This window comes from Puma concolor, chromosome E4 (genome assembly GCF_028749965.1).
Source record: "Puma concolor isolate L17-30 chromosome E4, mPumCon1.1.hap2, whole genome shotgun sequence".
NCBI classification, from domain to species: Eukaryota; Metazoa; Chordata; class Mammalia; order Carnivora; family Felidae; genus Puma; species Puma concolor.
In genome coordinates, this window is record NC_141683.1 from 37,395,253 (window position 1) to 37,418,174 (window position 22,922).

At 42.0% G+C, this 22,922-nt stretch overlaps 1 protein-coding gene across 6 annotated transcripts in view; it reads left to right on the forward strand.

The window, feature by feature from the left end:
• Positions 1-2,212: 2,212 nt before the first annotated feature.
• Positions 2,213-22,922, forward strand: part of HHAT (hedgehog acyltransferase) — a 319,096-nt gene continuing 298,386 nt past the window's right edge. For 2 of the 6 annotated variants that reach the window (XM_025921102.2, XM_086693682.1), the window contains exon 1: positions 15,465-15,603. The gene's annotated coding sequence lies outside the window, so the exon portion shown is untranslated. Of the gene's footprint in view, positions 2,362-3,406; positions 3,481-15,164; positions 15,184-15,464; positions 15,604-22,922 lie in introns of those variants that run through there. The other 4 variants (XM_086693679.1, XM_086693683.1, XM_086693680.1 and 1 more) reach the window with 3 other exon arrangements.

Genomic DNA, 22,922 nt, shown 5'->3' on the forward strand with positions numbered 1-22,922 from the left:
GTTCTCTTCCTCTTCTCAGAAAGACACCACCCCCATCATGGACCCTATACTTTTGACCTCATCTAACCCTAAAAACCTCCCAAAGGCCCCAATTCCTAATACCATCACGTTGGGAGTGAGGGGTTCTGGGGCTGGTTTTTGTTAGTGGCTCCTCTGTGTCTGACATTTTCAGATTCTTCCAAGAGCACCATCCCTAAGCAATCTTTCTTCTGCCAACAGCAATGGCCTCTCATAACTGGGATGTGTTCTTGTGCTAAAAGAACTCATTTCCAAGGTAAGTAAGAGATAAGAAAAGGTAATGAGGGGGAACTGAGAGATACACATGGATTAGTTTCCTACAGCTGCTGTAACAAACTGCTCCAAACAATAGAAATTTATTCTCTTGTAAGTCTGGAGGTCAGAAGTCCAAAATCAAAGTGTTAGCAAAGTTGGCTTCTTTTGGACGTTCCACAAGAAAATCCTTTCCATGCCTCTCTCCTAGCTTCTGGTGACTGCTGGCAATCTTTGGCATTCTTTGGCTTGTCGAGGCATCACCCAATCTCTGCTTTTGTCTTCATATCACTTTGTTTTCTATATGTCTTCTCTGCTAAAACAGCTGTAAAGACACTTGCCATTAGATTCAAGGACCACCCTAATTAAGGAAAATTTCATCTCAAGATCCTTAACTATATCTGCAAAGACCCTTTTTCCAAAGAAGGTCACATTCACAGGTTTCAGGTAGACATATCCTTTGGAGAGGAGGGAGACCACCATTTAACCAATACAGAGTGTCAAGGAAAATCAAGTAAATTCAAATATGAAAGCAACTCACACCTCTATAACACTTGTAGAACAGAGAAAATAGACACGTTGAGAACTGGGAGACAAGATACTGGGTTATAATAGTCTCATGTCTGTGGTCTCAAGCACAATCCTCCCTTTTGTAGGCCCAATTTCTACAACCCTAAAATGATGGATTAAATGAGCTCTTCTGGTTCTGTTGTTCCATGATTCCACATGAATAGTCTTTCCTCTAGCTCTCATCTGTGCTTGTGCACACACATGCATGCATGCACACATGCATGCAAAGCATATCCCGGCCTCTTGTAGATCAAGCCAGACAACTCCCTAATCCATGGGGGATTTCCACACTGAATCTAGGATTTGTACTTTCTCATGTAGGGAGTCTGGAAGCTAGCTTCCATTGTATCATGTTTGACTTGGCTAGAGAAATACATTTGGCAGTGCTTAAAAATGCCACACCTTTGTATTCTGAGTTATTCCACAGCCTTCTTAGTATTCTTGCTTATTTTCCAATTGAGTACTTAAGTCTTTGTTCTTGAGCACGCACACTGCTCTTTCTGCCCCAGGAATGGTCCACATCTCAGATGGTACGTCTTGGCTCTGGCAGATCATTTAAAATGTGGGTGATGGATACAGAGGAGAGGCTTGGAAATTCCACGGCATTGTTTCTTCATGGAACCCCTGATGGTATAATGACCAAGTACTGGAAATTATATCGCAACCTTCCTCCAGGAAACATGTGCGCATCTAATTTTGGTGGGTTAACTGTGTCTTATTAGCCCATACTTCTACATGTGAGGGCCAGGCAAGGGAAAAGTACGGTCATGGAATCATAGAATAACAGAACTGGAGAAAACGTACGCAATCTTGATTACATGTATGCATTTTTCCAAAATGTAAGTTAAACTGTGAGAATACTGGGGTCTTGTCAGTCTTGTTCACAGCTGTGTCCTCAGAGCCTAGTCATCCTGTAGCAAATAGTAGACACTCATTAAATTTCTGATTATGAATGAAAAGGAATGTACAAATCAGACTCTTAGAGGTGTGCAGGTCTCACGCAACATCCTCACTCTTGGTTCATTCTCAGTAGGCAGTAATGTTAGTAGGCTAACACTTTCTCTGCCAAACAACTGATGATCTAAAAATGATTAAAGGTATTAAGGGAATTCTGCTCCTTATTAACTCTGAGCTCCTTCTAATTAATAGGCGTGAATAACCCATTACTTAACTGTTTTGTAAATTTAGGTGTTTTGATACTGGCTTTTCTTAAACTTCTGTTTTTGCCTCTCTGTTCTGCCCAGTGAGCACCCCGTAAACGCGCGCGCGCGCGCGTACACACACACACACACACACACACACACACACACACACACACGCAGTGAGAAGTGGCTGGCTGTCAAGAGGGTCTCTTGCCACCAGCTCCTCCGCACCTACACCAAACAAACAAGGTCTTGTGCGGCCACCTAGTGGAGTCTCTTCGTCACTGCAGGCCCCCGTAGCTTCTGAAGGGAAACTGCAGGCACCGGCTGCTCTGAAGACGGCCCACTTCTTCAAGACGCCTGCGACCCGCCCTGGAAGGTGAGCCAGGCGAGAAAGGAGGGTGGGCACGAGGGCGTGCCCAGCTCTGTCGCTGCTCCACTTCCGCTGGGCTCGGTGGCTGAAGGCTGCCCGTGTGAGGCCTGGCGGCCCAGATCCAGAGGAAGGAAGTGATGTCATGGCTGCCTCCTCAGAGCCGCCTTGGACTAGAGGGTGGGGGTGGGGAGAGTGGATGAGTGCCAGGGTCAGACACACAGCCCTTGTCTCCTGAGAAAGGTCAGCCTTTGAGAGACTTGTTTAGCAGAGATTCCTCGCCTCAGTTTTGAACTCTCCATTGGAGTCCTTGACAGAATTGCCCCTTGGGCAGAGAAACGGGTAGAGGACACAGAAAAGGAACAGCAAAATGGTGACCAGAGAACAAGGTCTGCAAAACTCAGCAGCCCCTGGACAATGGGGTTTCAGTGACGAGGGGTTTGGGCCATACCATGGAATGAGGCTCCTAGGAGGAGGCACCCTGGAACCATCCCACAGGGTCCCGCGTATTTATAGATCTCTGAGTTCTGGGCCCCAAGAAGGAGATGGCACTGGGAGATCAGCTGTGATCAGACACACACCATTACTGACACCTCTCCCAATTTTATACACTCCATCTTGCAGGTGCTGAAATGTGTGGTACCATTGCGTGACATCACCTTTCCTTTGCTAATTTTATGTGTTCACCTGAAAACAAAATGTATCCAATGTGTACCACATTGGAAGTTACCTTTAGCCCTAGTTCCTACCTTTACCCAAAATAGCTCTGCGTGAGTCTTTCTCATGTGCCTGCGAATTCTGCCTGGAGAAACCTTACTTAGGTTTCTCCACTTGAACAGTGTCTCCAAAGAGCAGTTTAGGCTGACCACTCTGTCCTTACCCCACATTCCCATCTGGCTTGCGTCCTAACCATTCCACGCAACTGCTCTTTTAGAGATTGCTCGTGACTTTCTCACTGCCAAATCTGAAGGCCTCGTTAATAATAGCGTGTCAGGTTTGATGTTTTATACAGTCACAGCCCCTGGTATTCAAAGATGTAACTTTATTTTCCTAGAACTGACCTCAGACCGGCATCTCAACCTCCAGTGCCGGCTTGGCAGCAGAAAATGTAGTCTTTCCTAATTCAAGGTAAACTCAGCTGCTTCTGTTTGATTTTTTCGATCCGTTTACAGGCACTAACTCAGGGTATTATGATTCAAAAATAAGCTTTGTTTTCTAGTTCTCTGGGCAGGTCTGTTTTCTACATCATTGTATAGTGCTATGTCTTTTATATTTAACATTTTTCTTGAACGTTTATTCATTTTTTGAGAGACAGAGCACGTGAGCCGGGGAGGGGCAGAGAGAGAAGGAGACATAGAATCTGCAACAGGCTCCAGGCTGTGAGCTGTCAGGACAGAGCCTGACACAGAGCTGGGACCGGTGAACTGAGAGATCATGACCTGAGCCGAAGTTGGTCGCTTAACCGACTGAGCCACCCAGGCGCCCCTTTTCAGTTCTATTTGGCTGGCTCAGGACTTCTTATCCGTCCTTCTTGGCGGCCACAGTAACCTTCTAGACCTTTCCCCACTTTGCCAAGGTGCCTGGGGCTCTGGCAGCCACCTTAGACCATGACTACTTTGCTCTTCCAACAGTATTCTGGACATGGCAATTCTCTGAGGAGCTGTTGTTCTCCCTGGGACATTCTGAGAGGAGTGATGCACGTGCCCTCTGCTATAGCATCCCTGGTGATATACAAATTTCATTGGCTGTGACTACGATAGGGAACACAGTTTACATCATGGCTAAGTACATGCACACAACACAAATGAAACAACAGCTTCATGAAATAATACTTAGCATTACTCCTTGCAGTATACTCTGGTATTTTCTATTCCATTCCATTTCTTTTCTTTTAATGCTGGTTTTAACCCAACAAATAAATGCATTTTATGGTCCAAGAGTAAGTCTCAACCCACAATTTGAAAAACACTGCCCTAATAGTAGGTTTCTATTGTTCCCTTCCCCTGGGGTTTGGCTCATGGGGTGGGCGCGGGGTCCCAAACCAAAACTCAGGAAACAGTTCCACACACATTTTTGTTCTTTCTCAAAATGCACAGCTTTCAGAATAAAAGAAAGTCCTGTCTTTCAAGATGTTGTCTCTACTATGAGTTTAAAATAAATCCATTCAGACATTCAACAGACTTTTTATTTTCAGCTTTTCCACTCTCAGTCTGAGAACAATGTGTATAGAATATGACAGAGTGGTAGAGGAAATAGTGTAAGGAAGCACAAGGAAATAAAACCTCACTGAACATTTCCAAGCATTATATGTTCTTTTGGCAATAGTAATAATCATAGCTAATAGTGACTCAGTGTATATTATGGGCCAGGTACTGTGCTTGGTCTTTTGCATTTATTATTTCAGTTGATCATTATAGTATGTCTATGATATGGCACAAATATTATCCCCATTTCATAAAAAGGAAACAAAAATGAATCTGTCCCTTCCCTGCACACCTGAAGACCATTTCTCATGTCTGTTTCTTTCTTTGTGCTTCATCTATGAAATGAGGGTGGGGGACTAGACTGTATCTTTCAGCTCTAAAAGGGCTCAACTGCCTCATCAAAGCATGGCTGCTTTCTACTCAGTTTGAAAAGTAATGGTTTTATTTTTTTTTTTAATTTTTTTAATGTTTTATTATTTATTTTTGAGACAGAGAGAGACAGAGCATGAATGGGGGAGGGTCAGAGAGAGAGGGAGACACAGAATCTGAAACAGGCTCTAGGCTCCGAGCTGTCAGCACAGAGCCCGACGCGGGGCTCGAACTCACAGACCATGAGATCATGACCTGAGCCAAAGTCGGACGCTCAACCGACTGAGCCACCCTGGCGCCCCAGTAATGGTTTTATTGTAAACTGTGTTAGGCCTGCACGTGATCCCTTCTGCAGCTCTCAGTCATTTCCCATCCAGGGCTCCCTAAGCCCTAAAACTCAAGGTCATCCACAATCTTTTCCCAAACTAGAAGGGACTGGGAGTCCTTCCTAGTTCTTGGCAGCCTGCAGACCCTTAACAGAAATGACTGTAGTAATTTCTCCTTTTTTTTTTTTTTTTTTTCTAAAACACGTATCTATAAAAGGAAGAAAGATGCTTGGGTAATGCAAACAAAAGGCAATTACAAACTATTATTTTTCCCAATTTTGTTAGTTTGTGTATCCAGCAAGTACATATTTATTAAATATATACTAAGCACTATACTACATGCTACTAGTGGTGAACAGGACAGATCAAACTCTCACCCTTCTGGAGTTTATATTCTAGAGGGGCTGGTTTCAGGGGAGGGCAGACATTGACTGGTGCTTTTCAACCTTCTTTTATTTTATTATTATTATTATTATTTTTAAAGTTTATTTATTTATTTTGAGAGAAAGAGAGAGAGAGAAAGAGGAGCAGAGAGAGGAGAGAGAGAATTCCAGCAGGCCCCTCATTGTCAGTGTAGAGCCCATTGCAGGGCTTGAACTCACAAACTGTGAGATCGTGACCTAAGCTGAAGTCAAGAGTCAGATGCTTAACCGACTGAGCCACCCTGGAGCCCCTCAACCTTCTTTTTTTTTTTTTTTAAATTTTTTTTTTCAACGTTTTTATTTATTTTTGGGACAGAGAGAGACAGAGCATGAACGGGGGAGGGGCAGAGAGAGAGGGAGACACAGAATCAGAAACAGGCTCCAGGCTCCGAGCCATCAGCCCAGAGCCCGATGCGGGGCTCGAACTCACGGACCGCGAGATCGTGACCTGGCTGAAGTCGGACGCTTAACCGACTGCACCACCCAGGCGCCCCCCCTCAACCTTCTTTTATTTTTTTTTTAATTTTTTTTCAACGTTTATTTATTTTTGGGACAGAGAAAGACAGAGCATGAACGGGCGAGGGGCAGAGAGAGAGGGAGACACAGAATCGGAAGCAGGCTCCAGGCTCTGAGCCATCAGCCCAGAGCCCGACGCGGGGCTCGAACTCACAGACCGCGAGATCGTGACCTGGCTGAAGTCGGACGCTTAACCGACTGCGCCACCCAGGCGCCCCTTTTTTTTTTTTTTTTAATTTTTTTTCAACGTTTATTTATTTTTGGGACAGAGAGTCAACCTTCTTTTAAATCACACCTCTGAGCGGTGCCTGGGTGGTTCAGTTTGTTAAGCGTCCGACTTTGGCTCAGGTCATGATCTCGCGGTTCATGAGTTCAAGCCCTGTATCAGGCTCCGTGCTGACAGCTCAGAGCCTGGAGCCTACTTTTGATTCTGTGTATCCCTCTCTCTGCTCTTTCCCAGTCTTTCCCAGGTTGTGCTCTGTCTCCCTCTCTCAAAAATAAATAAACATTAAAAAAAACATTAAATCACACCTCCCAGTAAGAAATACTTTTTGCACAACAATGAAGTACATGCTTTCTCTCCCTCCCCTGCCCCACACAACAGAATCGCTTAACCGACTGAGCCACCCAGGCGCCCCCCACACAACAGAATCGCTTAACTGACTGAGCCACCCAGGAGCCCCCCACACAACAGAATCGTAAGTGTGGTGGTACAATACTTACTCTTATTACATATAAAAAGCTAAAAACATAAAATATTGTTATCAATCCTTGAATGCAGCATAGAAAAAGTTCCCAAATAAGCAATACAAATCAAGAGTTAGGCAAGATTTTATTTAATGCTCCAGGTGTGCTTGTTTTCTTCTAAGTTTATTCCTTAGGACAAAGACAAATACTTTGTGCATAAACTCATGAGCCTATGTCTGTCCTTTGTATTAATAAGTTTTAAAGGTTGAAGATCCTGGCTCATACATTTGTTTATTGTCAGCGGTAATAATAGCGATGAATTCTTTTTACCTAGCAATGGAAACTCTTCTGTAATCTTACTCTAAAGTCAGGATGCACTTAATGTCTTGTGATCATTTTTTAGTGCAAATGAAGAATAAAGCAGCAATAATTCACTGGCCCCTTTGGGGCACCAAGTTTGGGTCAATGAGTTTCAAAGGGAAAATGTTTTTCTTTCATCTGAAAAAATGTGCCCTAATTTTATAATTTCTTTTCTGGAAAATCATGATCGCAAATTTGAAACTGAGGGGTAAAATATAACAGTATCCTTAACTTTATTTCAGTCCCTGTCTTTATTGATCATTTCTTCTTCAATGTGCTGCAGCAGTATTGGGAACAATTAGGAGCTAAGGTGATAGCTTTTAAGTCTTACTTGCCATAACAAAATGTCTTTTGGAATCTTGGGTATGTTTGACTTGCTAAATTACATTGTTTTCTCCCTAAAGTTATAAATGGGAGTTCATTTAAAATATCAATATCATCAGTTAAATATACTAATTCAAAAATCCCAAACATGTCTTCAAAAATGAGATTGTTCGCCAAACGAGATTGCTTTTCAACTAGAAAAACGTTATTGTCATTTCTGAGTTTATTCACTCTGCCTAAGACTTCCTGTTAGGTCCCCTTAGGACAATCAATGAACTTCAGCATGAGTGTCTGGTTTGCGCCAATCTGAGCAAAGCACATCAATATTTTGTTCAATGAGCTCTCTTTAATGAATTTAATAAACTTCGCCATGGTTTTTCTAACGCTTCCATGAAATTCAGCACAACTATTTCTAGAGATGCCAAGTTTAATTCCTATTGATGCTAATTTCAAAGCACAAGTGTTTTTAGTAGCTTTTAACAAGATTTTAATCGCTCTGTTATGCTTTCTAGCCATATCTGCTGGCTCTGTCACTCATAATTCCTTTACTATTTTTCCAGTTTAATAGATATTGACCAATGAGTCATTTTTTTTCCAGTTTTGTAAATATATCTGATCCAGTGTGTGTGAGGTTAAATTTAAACATACAACATCCCTTGTCATCTTGCAGAAACTAGAAATGTTGAATAACTCACAGCATCTGTACTCTTTTCCAGGATGGATCACAAGCTCTATATTGGATTTTAACCACATGAAAAGCATGGCTTTAAATCTTTTTTTTTTTTTTTGAGACAGGGGAGGGACAGAGGGAGGGGGAGAGAGAATCTTAAGTAGGCTCCATACTCAGTGCCTAATTCGGAGTTCAATCCCACAACCCTGGGATCATGACCTGAACTGAAATCAAGAGTCAGATGCTTAACTGACTGAGACACCTAGGCACCCTGAGAAGCATGGCTTTAGAAGTTTCTACGGTTCCACAGATTTAACTAGAAATCGTATTATACCAAAGAGTTGTAAATTTTATTAGCCAACTTCACATTATAAATCACATGTATCATATCTAGTTATATTAGAAGAGTAATTTTTAAACATCTGTATGAGCCATTTTTCTTTTGCTGAACCATATGCAACTAAATCTCATTAACAGTCTGTAGAACTACTAAGAAATTGTGCCAATAATTTTTCGTCCAAAAGGTGTTTGTGGGGCTTGTTGACAAGTCGTGTGCTGTTTCTCAGTGTCCTGTTAGTTTTGAAGGGGTCATTACAACATAATGTACTGGGGTTTGTCACTTTTGTTGGATTTTACACAATGAAAAAACATTTAATTTTTTTTATTAAAAATATTTTTTAAAGATTTTTTTTTTTAAAGTGATCTCTATACCCAACGTGGGGCTCGAACCCACAATCCCGAGATCAAGACTCGCTGGGGCACCTGGGTGGCTGTCAGTTGAGTGTCTAACTTTGGCTCAGGTCATGATCTCATGGTTCATGGGTTCAAGCCCCATGTCAGGCTCTGTACTGACAGCTCAGAGCCTGGAGCCTGCTTCGATTCTGTGTCTCCCTCTCTGCCCCTCCCTGCTCACATTCTGTCTCTCTCAAAAATAAACATAAAAAAAAAAAGAGTTGTATGTTCCTTGACTGAGCCAGCCAGGCACCCCTAAAAAGACATTCTGAAGACTTTATAGTCTTGTATCTTCTTTTTTTTTTTTAAAGCATGCACCTCAACATTGTCACTCATTACAGGTATAGATATCTGGAGGTTGAACTTGGGCATCCCTCTAATTTTCACTTCATCATCCTTTTTTAAAAGTAAGGAGAAATCCTGTGAAAGAGAAGTTCATGCTAATTTCATAAAATATATATTTGATGCAAACCTGATACATATATTACTTGGTAATCTCTTTTCAGAAAAAAAAATGCTTTACAATGAAGTCTGATTAATGTTACTATAAAATATAAATTCTGTTAACTGTCCTGTAATGGTGATGGTCACATTCACATCATATACTAGATAATCAAATGAGATTTTGTTAGAAGATAGAGTTTTCCTGTGTTAGCTGATATTTGTCACAGCCTTCCATTATCTCTCCTAATTCTGTTCAGAGCAATTGGATGCAGTATTTCTGACAAAGTTCACAATTCTTTTTTTGTTTTTGTTTATTTTTAGAGAGAGAGAAAGAGCAAGCAGGGGAGGGTCAGAAAGAGAGGGAGAGAGAGAGAGAGAGAGGGAGAGAGAATTGTAAGCAAGCTCCATGCTTACGGCAGAGCCCAATGTAGGGCTCGATCTCACTACCCTGAGCTCATGACCTGAGCCAAAATCAAAAGTCAGATGCTTAACCAACTGAACCACCCAGGTGCCCCCAAAGTTCACAATCCTTTATTAAAATCCAGTGGTGTGTTCTCATATTATCTATTATCTACCCTTTCCTATCATATTTGATTCTCTATTCTCCTCTATTGTATTTTGTTAAAAAAAATTAAGTCTGGTGGGACCCATAGCTTTATTTTACAATCTACTAATATATTATGTCTTGCAAGTACTCTGAATAATGCCGAGTTAGATAATAAATATGTTAAAAAAAGAAACAAGACAAGTTCAGAGAGTGGTAGTGTTCTAGGAGAATATAAAAGAATAATGCAATGAAATAGAAAGTATCTGGGCAGGGGTTAATTTTACCAGGGTGGTCAGGGAAGTGTTCTCGAATAAGATGACATTGAACAGTGCTCTGCATTGTGCAGGCTATTGATATGACTGCATTCTTGAGCATATGTGGGTAGTATGAACTGTATTATTTCAGATGCGCTTATTTACTAGTTGTTTTGTGTATACTTGGTGAGTTCCCAGCTAGGCTGCAACTTCCTGCAAGGCAAGTCTTTTTTGTTTTTTTCATTAAAAACAAAAACAAAAACAACCAACAAAAGTCCCCTAGCATTTAGTTTTGTGCTGTGTGTAAAGTAGAGGCTGGACAAAGAAATGCTTGTTTGATGTTGACTACTGGGGATCACCATAAACCAGCGCCAACATCCTTATAGGTGGAACCCTCTGTGCCCCGTGGTGAGGGTTGGGAAAGCCCTTAATGCTTCTCAATAGCTCCACATGAATGCCTGTGCCTGGAACTTCATAATTAGAAATTCTGTCCTTTATCTTTCAGCCTTTATCAATTAAGTCTTAACAACTATTTGTGCCCCTGTTTAAGGGATATTATTTCTATGGCTAAGTCATCGCTGAATTCACAAAGAAGAGTTGGCCTGGCTAATCTTTCCTAAGTACCAGCCCTGCAGTGTGGACAGTGGCTGCCTGTCTGGATAGGATCAGAGAGAAAACACACCCAGTGCAGGCCTGATTGACAATTTGGGATTAAAATAATGGCATAAAAAGTGACTGACCGTTAATTACCCACATTTACATACTAATTTCGATACATTTGTTCTTAAAGAAATACAGATTAGTTTCCCTTTTCAAACTTCAATTTTCATTAATTTTGGTCAATTTATTTTAGCCTCAGTTTGCTTCTCAACTCCAGGGAGGATTCTCTCTGGCTTCACAAAAGCCTTCCAAGGGAAGGCAGCTCTGGCTTTCTGGCCCTGGGAGTGGCTGCTTCAGCTCCAAGTCAGGGAGCCCCAGAACTCTGATACTTTTGCTCAAAGGCTGGCGCAGATCTTTGAAAGCCTCATTTCCGCGTATGTGTGAAGTATTGGAGAGAAGGGAAGAAAACCCTCCCCTTTTTTTCTCCTCCCCTCTAAATAACCCCAACTTTTCTCCTGGTGTTAAGTCCCAGACAATACCCCTCACTCTAAACCCTGGCCTTTAAAAGATGTCTGTGCTTTTCAACAAATGGTGTTGAGAAAACTGCATGCAAAAGATATTCACATGCAAAAGAATAAATTTGGACCTTTACCTTACACCATATACAAAAATTAACTCAAAATGGATCCATCACCAAAACTTAAGAACTAAAACTATAAAACTCTTAGAAGAAAACGTAGGGGGGGCGCCTGGGTGGCTCAGTCGGTTAAGCGGCCGACTTTGGCTCAGGTCGTGATCTCACGGTCCGTGGGTTCGAGCCCCGCGTCGGGCTCTGTGCTGACAGCTCAGAGCCTGGAGCCTGTTTCAGATTCTGTGTCTCCCTCTCTCTGACCCTCCCCTGTTCATGCTCTGTCTCTCTCTGTCTCAAAAATAAATAAATGTTAAAAAAAATTTTAAAAATAAAAAAAGAAAACGTAGGAGAAAAGCTTCATGACAGTAGATTTAGCAATGATTTCTTGGATATGACACTAAAAGCCCAGACAAGCAAAGGGAAAAACTACATAAACTGGACTTCATCAAAATTAAAATCTTCTGTGCATCCAAGGACTCAGGCTACAGAGTGAAGGGGCAACCCATGGAAAAGGAGAAAATAGCGGTAAATTGTGTATCTGATAAGGGGTCAATATCCCAAATAATGGAAAGAACTGCAGCTCAACAACAAAAAGACAAATAATTTGATTAAGAAACAAGCAAAAGACTTGGATAGACATTTCTCCAAAGAAGACATGTAAATGGTCAATAAGCACACGAAAAGATGGTCAACCTCACTAATTATTAGAGAAGTGCAAATCAAAACTACAATGAGATATTACCTCACACCTATTAGGATGGCTGCTATCAAAAAACAAACAAAGCCACAAATAACAGCATTGGTGAGGAGGTGGAGAAATTGGAATCCTTGGGCACTCTTGGTGGGAATGTAAAATGGTGCCCCTGCTATAGAAAATAGTATGGTGATTCCACAAAAAATTAAAAATAGAATTACTATGTGATCCAGCAATTCTGCTTCTGGGTATATATCCAAAAGAATTGGAAACAGAGTCTCAGAGAAGAGATATTTGTATCCCCATGTTCGTAGAAGCATGATTCATAACAGCCATAAGGTAGAAAGGACCCAAGTGTCCACCTACAGATAAATGGATAAAAATGTATATACATACAGTGGAACATTATTCAGCCTGAAAGGGAAGGAAATTCTGACACATGCTGCAAGGCTAAGTCTTAAGGGCATTATACAAAGTGAAATAAGCCACTCACAAAAGGACAAATGCTGTATGGTTGATGTGTATGAGGTACCTAGAGAAGTCAAATTCAGAGAAAGAAAGTTGAATGGGGGCTGCCAGGAGCTGAGGGTAGCAGAGAGTTACTGTTTAATGGGTACAGAGTTGCAAGAGTCTAGAGTTGCATGACATCGTGAATGAATTTAACACTACTGAACTGTACCCTTACAAATGGTTAAGATGGTAAATGTTATGCGTGTATTTTACTACCAAAAAAATAAAAAATAAAAAGGTCAATGCTATTAAGCTTGTCCCTTTTCAGAACGTAATTCAAGGGGAGAAAAACCCAAGGTCTCATATGACTTGCTGAATTTTATGAAATATTTATGGCACTTTAATTTGCATACACTTATGTGATTGACTAAGTTGAGAAATTCAGCACAGGACTAGCAATTGGCTAAGGATAGTCCCTAGGTTAACAGATAACATGCAGAGTTTGTTAAGGTGTTTATCTTTAGGGAAAATGTTTTAAGGAGATTTTAATATTTAGACAGCCTCAACATTCAGTATATGATTATGTAAAAGTGAGATTCTAGAGTCCATAAGACTAACTTTATGGTAAGAAAAGTTTTTTGTTTGTTTTTTTCAGGGGTAACACATTAATCTTCTATTATAAAATTAATTTGTGTTTAATAAAAAATGTGGAAAAATTAAAAATAAAGCAAGTCCCACCACCCAAATTTAACCTTATTTCCTTTCTAGTCATTTCCAGTCTTTTTTCCACACACAGCTTTAAAAAAATATATAGTCTGGTCATATTATACATGAACAGTAACCATTATTTAAAAAACCTGTGTATCTAGTAGATTGAAGAGTGCATATATTTTAGTTTAATTTCTACTTCTTTATTTTTGGAAAATTCAGATACATTATCATATATTTTCCTTGTGATTAAATAAATTAAATGATAGAAGTTAAAACTAAAATCTTTGTTCACAAAGAGCATTTTTCTACATTATGTATAATTTCCTTTGGATTTATTCCCATAAACAGAATTCAAAAAGTTTAAACATTAGGAGTTTTGATACATTTGAGGGGTTTTGATATTACCAAATTCATTACCTACCTAAAAAGTTGTGTGTGAGTGCTATCCCACAGCACCTTTGCCAGTCTTTAATGTCATTTATTAATTTTTGCCAAGTTGGTATGTGAAAATGTGTTCTTATTTTACTTTGCATTTCTTGAAGCTTTTTGCAATATAGTTGTTTCCTAATTGTATATCCCAACTATTTTTTTTAATGGATTCTTTATTTCTGTGACTTGCTCATCTGCAATTGACTTCAAATGAGTTCCTATTTAATCCATATATAATACTAACACTCTGTATCATAGTGCCTGCAAATACTTTTCCTAGTCTATTGCTTCCCTTTACTTTTTGACTATTTTTGACTGATGTTTCTAATTTACCTAGGATTACATCTGCCTTTATTTATTTATTTATTTATTTATTTATTTATTTATTTATTTATTTATTTATTTATTTCAGGTGAATATGTTGTGTAGAAAGGGGTTAAGTGTAAATGACAGGGAACCTACATTATTGTCTGCTAATGTCATTTAGAAATAAGGTAGGAATCTCATTCCTGTCCCTGAGTCTGCCACTACCTGAGCTGTTACTCTATCACTCTCTTCTGTGAGGGTGTGGGTTCCCAGATAAAATACCCAATTAAACTGAATTTCAGATGAACAACGAATACTTTTTAAAGTGTAAGTATATCCCAAATGTTGCATGGGCCATACTGATTCTACAAAAGTATTGGCTGTTCATCTGAAATTCAATTTTAATTGGGCAGCCAGTGTTTTTATTTGATACATCTGGCACTTCTACTTGGGGCTAGAATATTAACACCTGCTTACCTAACACCATCATATATTAGCCGTTGGGAACAGGGATGGTGGGAGCTGAAAGAGAGGATAGTTCCTGTTCTGAGAGAGTTTATACTCTAGTTTCTCAGAGAATTTTGCAATCAGAAAGATAACCTCCTGGACTATTTCAATGACTGCTAGATTAGTTAGAGTCTCTGTGTTTCCCTGCTGCCTAAGGCAGAGTTATCCACATTTACATAGAGCCACCTGAGACACCCCTTCCCTGGGGAGTCTGATTCCATTGGTTCGAAGAGGGATCCAGAAGCCTCTGATTTTAACAAGAGTCCAGGTGATTCTCTTGCTCAGGTAAATCTGTGCAACTCTGGCAGACTTGGCGTCTTCTGGGTAACAGCGCTCAGAAGTCGCTTCTAGTTTTTATAGCCCATTCTAAATCACTGGCATACAGTTTTGCAGTGGTGATTGTCTTCGTAAATTGCTTTACAGGTGATACCGTTCATCCCATTTGGTCTTTACTTATTCTCCAGGAAAGCAGGGGAACTTATTTCCGCTAGACGGAGGAGGGCTGGGAGGCTCACAGGGGCTGAGTTCACCCGGCAAGAGGGTCAAGCAGCCGGGCCGCAAAGGCCGCCCTCTTTCCACTCCACCAAGCCACCTCCTCTCGCCCGTGGGGATCACTGGGCTGGATTTAGAGCCCACCTGGAGTTTCAGGTGACTTCCGCTCCGAAAGTGCTAGCCTGCAACTAGCAAACGGTTAGGGGACAGGCCAGCGCGCCGCTCAGCACAGGAACCCGGGCCCTCCCCGCGCGGGCGAGCCGGGGAGTTCGGGGGTCCCCCTCCGTCGGAGCCCCGCACACCCCGAGACGAGAGGCGGGCCGTCCCCGTTCCCGGAGCGCCGCGCGTGTCCGAGCCGGGCCGCCAGGAGCCGAGGGCGCGCGGGCGCGGCGGCGGGGGCGCGCTCTCCGAGCACGTGCGCCGGGCAGCTCCTCCAACCGCCGCTCCCGGGGAAGAGGGCGGCTTCCCGGGAAGCGGGCCGCCGCCGCAGCCGCCGGGACTCGGAAGTGCGGAGAGGGTTGTTGGGGACTCGTGGCGCGCGTGAACGCCGCCGCCGCTGCCCGGGACAGCCCGGAGGTTGGTAGCCGGGGACCGCAGCGGGTCCCGGGGAGGTTAGGTGTTGACTTTCGTGCTTCGGCGTACTCCCTTGAGAAACAAATGCTCCAGGAGCTTTCCGTTTCCTACTCGGGTTCCTGCTTCCGCGCCCGGGGGCGGGGCAGAGGAGGCTCCCTGTCGCGCGGTGGAGACAAAGGCGGCGGGCCCTGCGCCCCGTGCCAGGCCGGCCTCCGGGCGCGGTGGCGGGGCTCCCGCAGGCCCCGCTGAGTCCGCGCACGTCCCCGCCAGCGGCTTCTCCCCGGGCTTGGTCCCCGGTTCCCGCTGGTCTCCTCGGCGGTGTTAGACGTGCGCCTGCCCTACTGCTGCGGCTCCAGTGCCCGCCCCCGCACCCCAAAGTTAGAGATTTATTTTGCTTTCTATTCTTCAGACTCAGTTTCCCTCTTCGAAGTCTAGCTTCCAGGGGCACCGGTCTTTACTTGGAAAGACCCTCCTCTCCGCAGTTCTCACCAAAGTGGGCAGGCCAGGTACTGGGGTGGCCTTGGTGTTAAGAAATGTGCTGCTTCCTTGGTTCCTGGCTCTTGGATCAGGGCCAACTAGAAGTTGGCGTCCTCGGTGGTTTGCATTTTATGGAAATGAGACTCAGTATTTCTATGTTGTATTCCTCATTCATTCGCAGAGCTAGGCACTTAGGTGCTAACAAGTACTTACTTGATTAAGTGCGATGGGAACATGAGAAGAAGGGCTTCACTGAGGAGGTGGTGGTTTTTATAAGTACAGTGTTTTTTTTCTTCCATTCGTAATGCTCCATCTTTCCTGTAATAATTCTCACTTTTCCCTGTGGCAGTCCCTGTAATTAGTAGAGGATAGGGACGGTCAGTTCTGACCTGAACGATTCAACTAATATTAACAATGACGATGCGCTTGTCAGGTGCTTTAAACCCATTATTTTGAAACCTTAAAACCACTGGGGAGGATAGATGGTGTTATCCCTTTTCACAGCAGAAGAAAAGACTCGGAGGAGATGCCAGTGGCACAAACTGGTAAATTTCAGGGCCGAGTTTTACACTCCCTTTTCTAGATCAAAGCCTGTACTGTATCTACTGCTTATTTTGCTCCCTCCTTGGGAAGCAGGTTAGATAGACTAATTTGAGGTGAAGGCCAAGTCTCTGGAGAGAGCAGTTATTATTGTGGGAGGCTAGATGTTTGTGGGAACTCTGGTAACATCAGGAACTAGCCAGCCTAGGTGGTACTTATCAGTGTGTTTCCTGCTTGCAGCTCAGGGCCTGGCTAAGGTGAGGTGCTCCTTAATTGTTGCACTAGAGTTCCTAACTTAGGGTGAAATCCTTGATTCCTTGTAGATTTTCCCCCTTTTTTTTGTGGGGGAGGGTTGCCATGGACCTTTTTGGAGTTAGGGGAAGCCAATTTAAAAAAAAAAAAATGTTTATTTTTTTGAGAGCGAGGGAGACAATCCCAGGCAGGCTCTGTGCTGTCAGTGCTGAGCCTGATGCAGGGCTCAAACTCATGAATCATGACCTGAGCTGAAACCAAGAGTCACATGTTTAACCCATTGGGCCCCCCAGCCACCCCTGGAGAAGCCAATTTTCAAATTATTTTTTGAATGTTTGTTTATTTTTGAAGGAGAGAGAGGCAGAGTGTGAGCAGGGGAGAAGCAGAGAGAAAGGGAGACACAGAATCCAAAGTGGGCTTCAGGCTCTGAGCTGTCAGCATAGAGCCCCACGCAGGGCTCAAACTCGCAAACCATGAGATCATGCCCTGAGCCAAAGTCGGATGCTTGACCGACTGAGCCACCCAGGCTCCCCTAGAAAAAAAAATTTTTTTTTAAATGTTTAATCCATTTTTGAAGGGGGGGGACAGAGAGAGAGGGAGACACAGAATCCAAAGCAGGCTGAAGGCTCCGAGCGGTCAGCACAGAGCCTGATGTGAGTCTTGAACTCAAACTGCTAGATCATGATCTGAGCTGAAGCTGGACATTCAACCGAGTCCTTCAGGTGGACTGGAGGTGCACTAAATGATATTTTGAGGTATTTGCAGCAGGTGCACTATGGTATGAAGGTATCTGACTTTTACTGGTGACGAAGTTGCCAGAACTGCTCTTATTAGTATAGTTTGTTGTCCACGTGTATAGTAAATGAAATCCTGCATTTCAGTTAGAGGTTCATGAAAATAAAGATGTATGAGAGAATTATAGGTTCATGGCCCCCTGAATTTTCCCTATGGCCACCTTGGGGGTGGGTATCCTAGGTTACAAACCCTACTTGGTGTTTTTCTTCTGAGTGCTTGCTGGCCACCCTAGAGCATTATAAATACCTATTAACTTTCAGTTAGTGTCTCCTTTTACTCAGGTGTGGTTGTTTCTGGTGATAAAAGCTGTTGAGAGGGAATTGCCGGATTGTTTACATACTCCACTTGCTCTGCCTCTTCTATGGATAATGCTGCTGGAGAATATTCTTGTGATAGTGGATGTGTGTCATATAGTACAGGAGAGGTTATTTAAAAAAAATTTTTTTTTTAAGTTTATTCATCTTAGCATTAACAGGGGAGGGGCAGAGAGAGAGAGAGAGAGGTAGACACAGAATCCGAAGCATGCTCCAGGCTCTGAGCTGTCAGCACAGAGCCCGATGCGGGGCTCCAAACTCACAAACCATAAGATGTGAGTGACTCACGCCCAACCGACGGAGCCACCCAGGCACCCCCAGGGGAGGTTTTGTTGTTGTTGTTTTTTGGTTTTTGGTTTTTTTTTTTTTGAGAGTGGGTATGAACCTTAATGGTGTATGATATTACCAGTGCCAGAGAAGAAAAAGGTGTTATCACTGTATATTCCACAGACATGTAAAAGATTTTAAGATGTTTTTGTGAATAGTTTTGGTAATGGCTGAAAATTCAGATGAAATGGGCCTTAAAAATGTTTTATTATTTATATATATGTACACACACACACAGAGCGTGCACACATACGCGTGCATGAGTGCACATGCACAAGCAGGGGAGAGGGGCAGAGGAAGAGAAAGAATTCCAAGCAGGGGGTTGACATGTGTCTCTATCCCATGACCCTGGGATCATGACCTGAGCCTCAATCAAGAGTTGGCCACTCAACCAACTGAGCCACCCAGGCACCCCGAAATGGGCACTTTTTAATAAAACACCTTATCTAAGACATGATAAAAGCTGAATACTCCTGTATCTATTAAAGAAATGACATTTGGAGTTAAAATCCTTTCCAAAGCAAAATTTCTGAGCCTACATGGCTTTATAAGGGAAATATTACAAACATTAAAAAAAAAAAAAGAAAAAGAGGGAACACTCCCTGGCTGCTTTTATGAGGCCAGCATAACCTTGTTACTAAAGCTTGATAAGGACATTACAAGAAAATTACAGGCCATAGTCCCACAGAAAAGATGCAAAATGATGTATTGGTAAATCAAATCTAACAGTCTGAGAAGGATACTAAACCGTGACCAATTTGGACTTATTCTAGGAATTAGAAAATAAATTCATTATTTACATAATGGCTAACATTAGAAAATAAATGTAATTTAACCACATTCAAATAAAGAGAAAAAATATTTGACAAAATCCGACACTGATACATGATAACTTTTTGCAAGCTAAAACATTGTGAACAATTAAAGATTTAAATAAAATGGAGGGTATGTCATTGCTCTGAAAACAAATTTACAGCTTTAGTACAATCCCAGTCACAATTCTAGCAGATTTCTTAAAAAGAGAAGTTGATAAGCCAGTTCTAAAATTTATTTGGAAATTCTGGGCAATCTAAGAAAAAGCAAATTTGGACGACTAGATCAATATGTGTTAATATGGTATTGGCACAATGCTGGGCAGTCCATGGAACTGAGTAGAGAATCCATAATCAGGCTCACACGTGTGGTTTGTGACAAAAGTGACAACACAGTGCAGTGGAGAAACGATGGCCAGTTTGGTGAATAATGCTGGGCCAATTGGATCTTCATATGGACAAAATGAATCTTAATCATGTCATCCCATATGCAAACATTAATCAAGCTGTATCTTACACCTAAATGTGAAGGCTGAAATAATAAAATTTCTAGAAGAAAGCAAAGTAAAGTATCTTCATTACCTAGGGACAGTCAAAGATTTATTGAATAGTACACAAAATGGAAAATATTGGTAAGAACGTCTGTTCATCTAAAGAATCCATAAGGGGAGTGAGCAGGCAAGCTCGGGAATAGGTGAAAATATTTGTAATACATATATCCAATAAAGAACTTACACCCAGAATTTAGAAACAACTTCTACAAATCATTGAGAAAAAAATGGACAGCCCAGTAGAAAAATGGGCAAGTCACTTCCTTAACGAAGATCTCCCAATTCTTAAACACATGAAAAGAGGGTTAACTTCATTAGTAATTAGGGAAATGCAAATTAAAATTAGAGTGGGCCATCACTCTATACTCACCAGAGTGGTTAAAAGCAGACTGTGAAGGGCACCTAGGTGGCTCAGTTGGTTAAGTGTCTGACATTGGCTGAGGTCATGATCTTGCCATTCCTGAGTTGGAGCCCCATATTGGTCTCTGTGCTGACAGTTCAGAGCCTGGAGCCTGCTCCGGATTTTCTCTCTCTGCCCCTCCCCTGCCTGTGCTCTCTCTCTTAAAAATAAATATTAAAAAAAAAACGTAGACTAAGTACAGGCTTCCCTCAATATCTGAAAGCAGATTGTTCTTGTGAAATCTTTTGTAACCTGAAGCGAAGAAGCAATTAACCATTAATTTATATGGAAAAATTTTTGAGCATTCCCAGACCCCCAAAATAACCCCTTTTAGGCTTTTTCTTAAAAAAAAATTTTTTTTTAATGTTTATTTTTGAGAGTGAAAGAACACATGCACGCAAGCAGGAGTGGGGCAGAGAGAAAGGCAGAGAGAATCTGAAGCAGGCTCCAGGCTCTGAGCTGTCAGCACAGAGCCTGACATGGGGCTCAAACTCAGGAGCTGTGAGATCATGACATGAGTGGAAGTTGGATGCCCAGCCAACTGAGCCACCCAGGTGCCTCTAGGCATTTCTGGTACCTTAGGACACATTTTGCTAGTGAATGCATGAAGTAAATCAAGATCGAGCACAGATGCCCACAGATACAATTCAAAGCTCTGATGGCATGATGCTGAGATGCTCAGTGTAGTTCCCTGGGAAGGAGCTTGAGGGGGGCCACTTTTGCTGCTTGGGATGCTTGGCTGCAAAACAAACACAATGCCATTTTCTCTTTTTGCCTTTTTTTCGTAAAAGTGAAAATCTTCTTGAGATTTCTTTTGGTTAACAAAAACGGGTACTAATGTAGGTCTTTTGTAAAAGTGGAGTGGCATAACCTGAACTTTCAAAAAGTGGGGGATACCTGTCCTGGTTGGGTAATGGGTGAACTGGAACTCTCATACGTTGCTGATGGGTATGACAATTAGCGCAAATGTTCTGGAAATTGGTGTATCATTTACTAAAGCTGGACATACACATCTCCTATGACCCAGCTGCTCCATCCTCAGATAAACAGAGTAGTAAAGGCATATATATGTTTGCTGAAAGACGTGTAAGAGGATGGACAGAACAGTACTATTCATACTGGCCCCAAGTTGGAAACAACCCACATGTTCATCAACAGTAGAATGGATAAATGCAGAGTAGTTTATAGAGTGGAATACTCTTTAGTAATGAGGATGAACAGATTATTGACTCATATACAACATGGATGAGACTCCCATATCGCTGAACAAAAAGAGGGGCGCCTGGGTGTCTCAGGTGGTTAGGCAACTGACTCTTGATTTTAGCTCAGGTCATGATCTTAGGGTTCGTGAGGTCAAGCCCCACGTGGGGCTCTACGCTGCTGGTATGGAACCTGCTTGGGATTCTCTCTCTCCCTCCCTGACCCCTCTGTCTAACTCCTTCCAGTTTCTGCATGCTCACTGTCTGTCTCTCTCTATCAAAAATAAATAAACTTAAAAAAATATATAAAGAAGAGCTGAACAAAAAGGAAATAGACACAACAGAGTAAATGCTATGTAATTCTATTTATATGAAGTTCAAAGCCAGGCACAACTGAATAAACTAGGACGATAGGAGTCAGGCTCATGGTGACCTTTAGTGGAGTTACAGGAAAGGACACACAGGACTTTTGAGGCATTTTGCTTTTAATCTGAAGGCAATTACTGGAGTGAGTCTGCTTTTTGAAAGTCTTATTTTTAATTTAAGTACATTTTAATACAAAGTTTACTTAAAATAGTGTATTATAAAATTTTTGATTCATTCAGATGCCCCTAATCTGGGGAGTGTAAGACACAGTTGGCATGACTCTTGTTGATTAAAAAGGCTCAAAACAGGTTGAGAATTTTCAGTGGAGACAGTATAATATCACATCAGTAGCTTTTGTGAACTAGGGATTTATAAAAGTGACTCCTTTTTGGCAGTCTTTAACAGCAGAGGTATGGCTTAATGGCAGTTCATATAAAAAGACTTAGAGCTCTGTTTGATATTAAGACTGATATCAGTGTGAGGTGGAAACTAAAAAATGTCAAGCTGAGAACTGAATGCAAAATTTTGTTTTAGATTTAATTTTCTGACAATTTAAGTTTATAGCAGATTAAAAATATTCTGATTTTTGAGGTGCCTGGGTGGCTCATTTGGTTAGGTGTCCATCAGACACTTGATCTCAGCCCAGGTCTTTATCTCAGGGTTGTGAGTTCAAGCCCCACACTGGGCTCCACACTGGGCAGGAAGCCCACTTAAAAAAAAAAAATTCTGATTTTTTAAATGTAAATCCTTTCAGTTAGATACTTTTCTCCCAAGTGTCAGGTGTGTTATGTTTCCTATTGTTTCTGTAACAAACTACTACAAATTTAGTGGCTTAAAACAACCCAAGGTTATTACCTTGCAATTCTGAAGGTCGGAAGTCCAAAATGGCTGGGCAGGGCTGCTGTTCCTTCTGGAGGCTCAAGGGGAGACTTTGCTTTGCTTTGCTTGTGGTCCCTTACTCTGACCCTCCCAGAAGGACACTTGTGACTGCATTGGGTCTTTGTGGATAATCAGGGATAATGTCCTCATCTTTAACTTAATGATGGCTGCAAAATACCTTTGATCTGTAAGGAAGTATATTTACAGGTTCCAGGGATTAGCACATGGGCATTTCTGGGAGAGCCCTATTTGGGGGATCTCACAGATGGGATTTTATATTTTGTCTTCATAAATAGCACAGTCCCTGAATCTCAGGAGCTCACTGATATGTGTTGAATGAAGAAATGCATCTAAGACTTCATTATTTGAAGTGTGGTTTCTGGAAGAATAGAAGTGATGGTCTTGCCCTA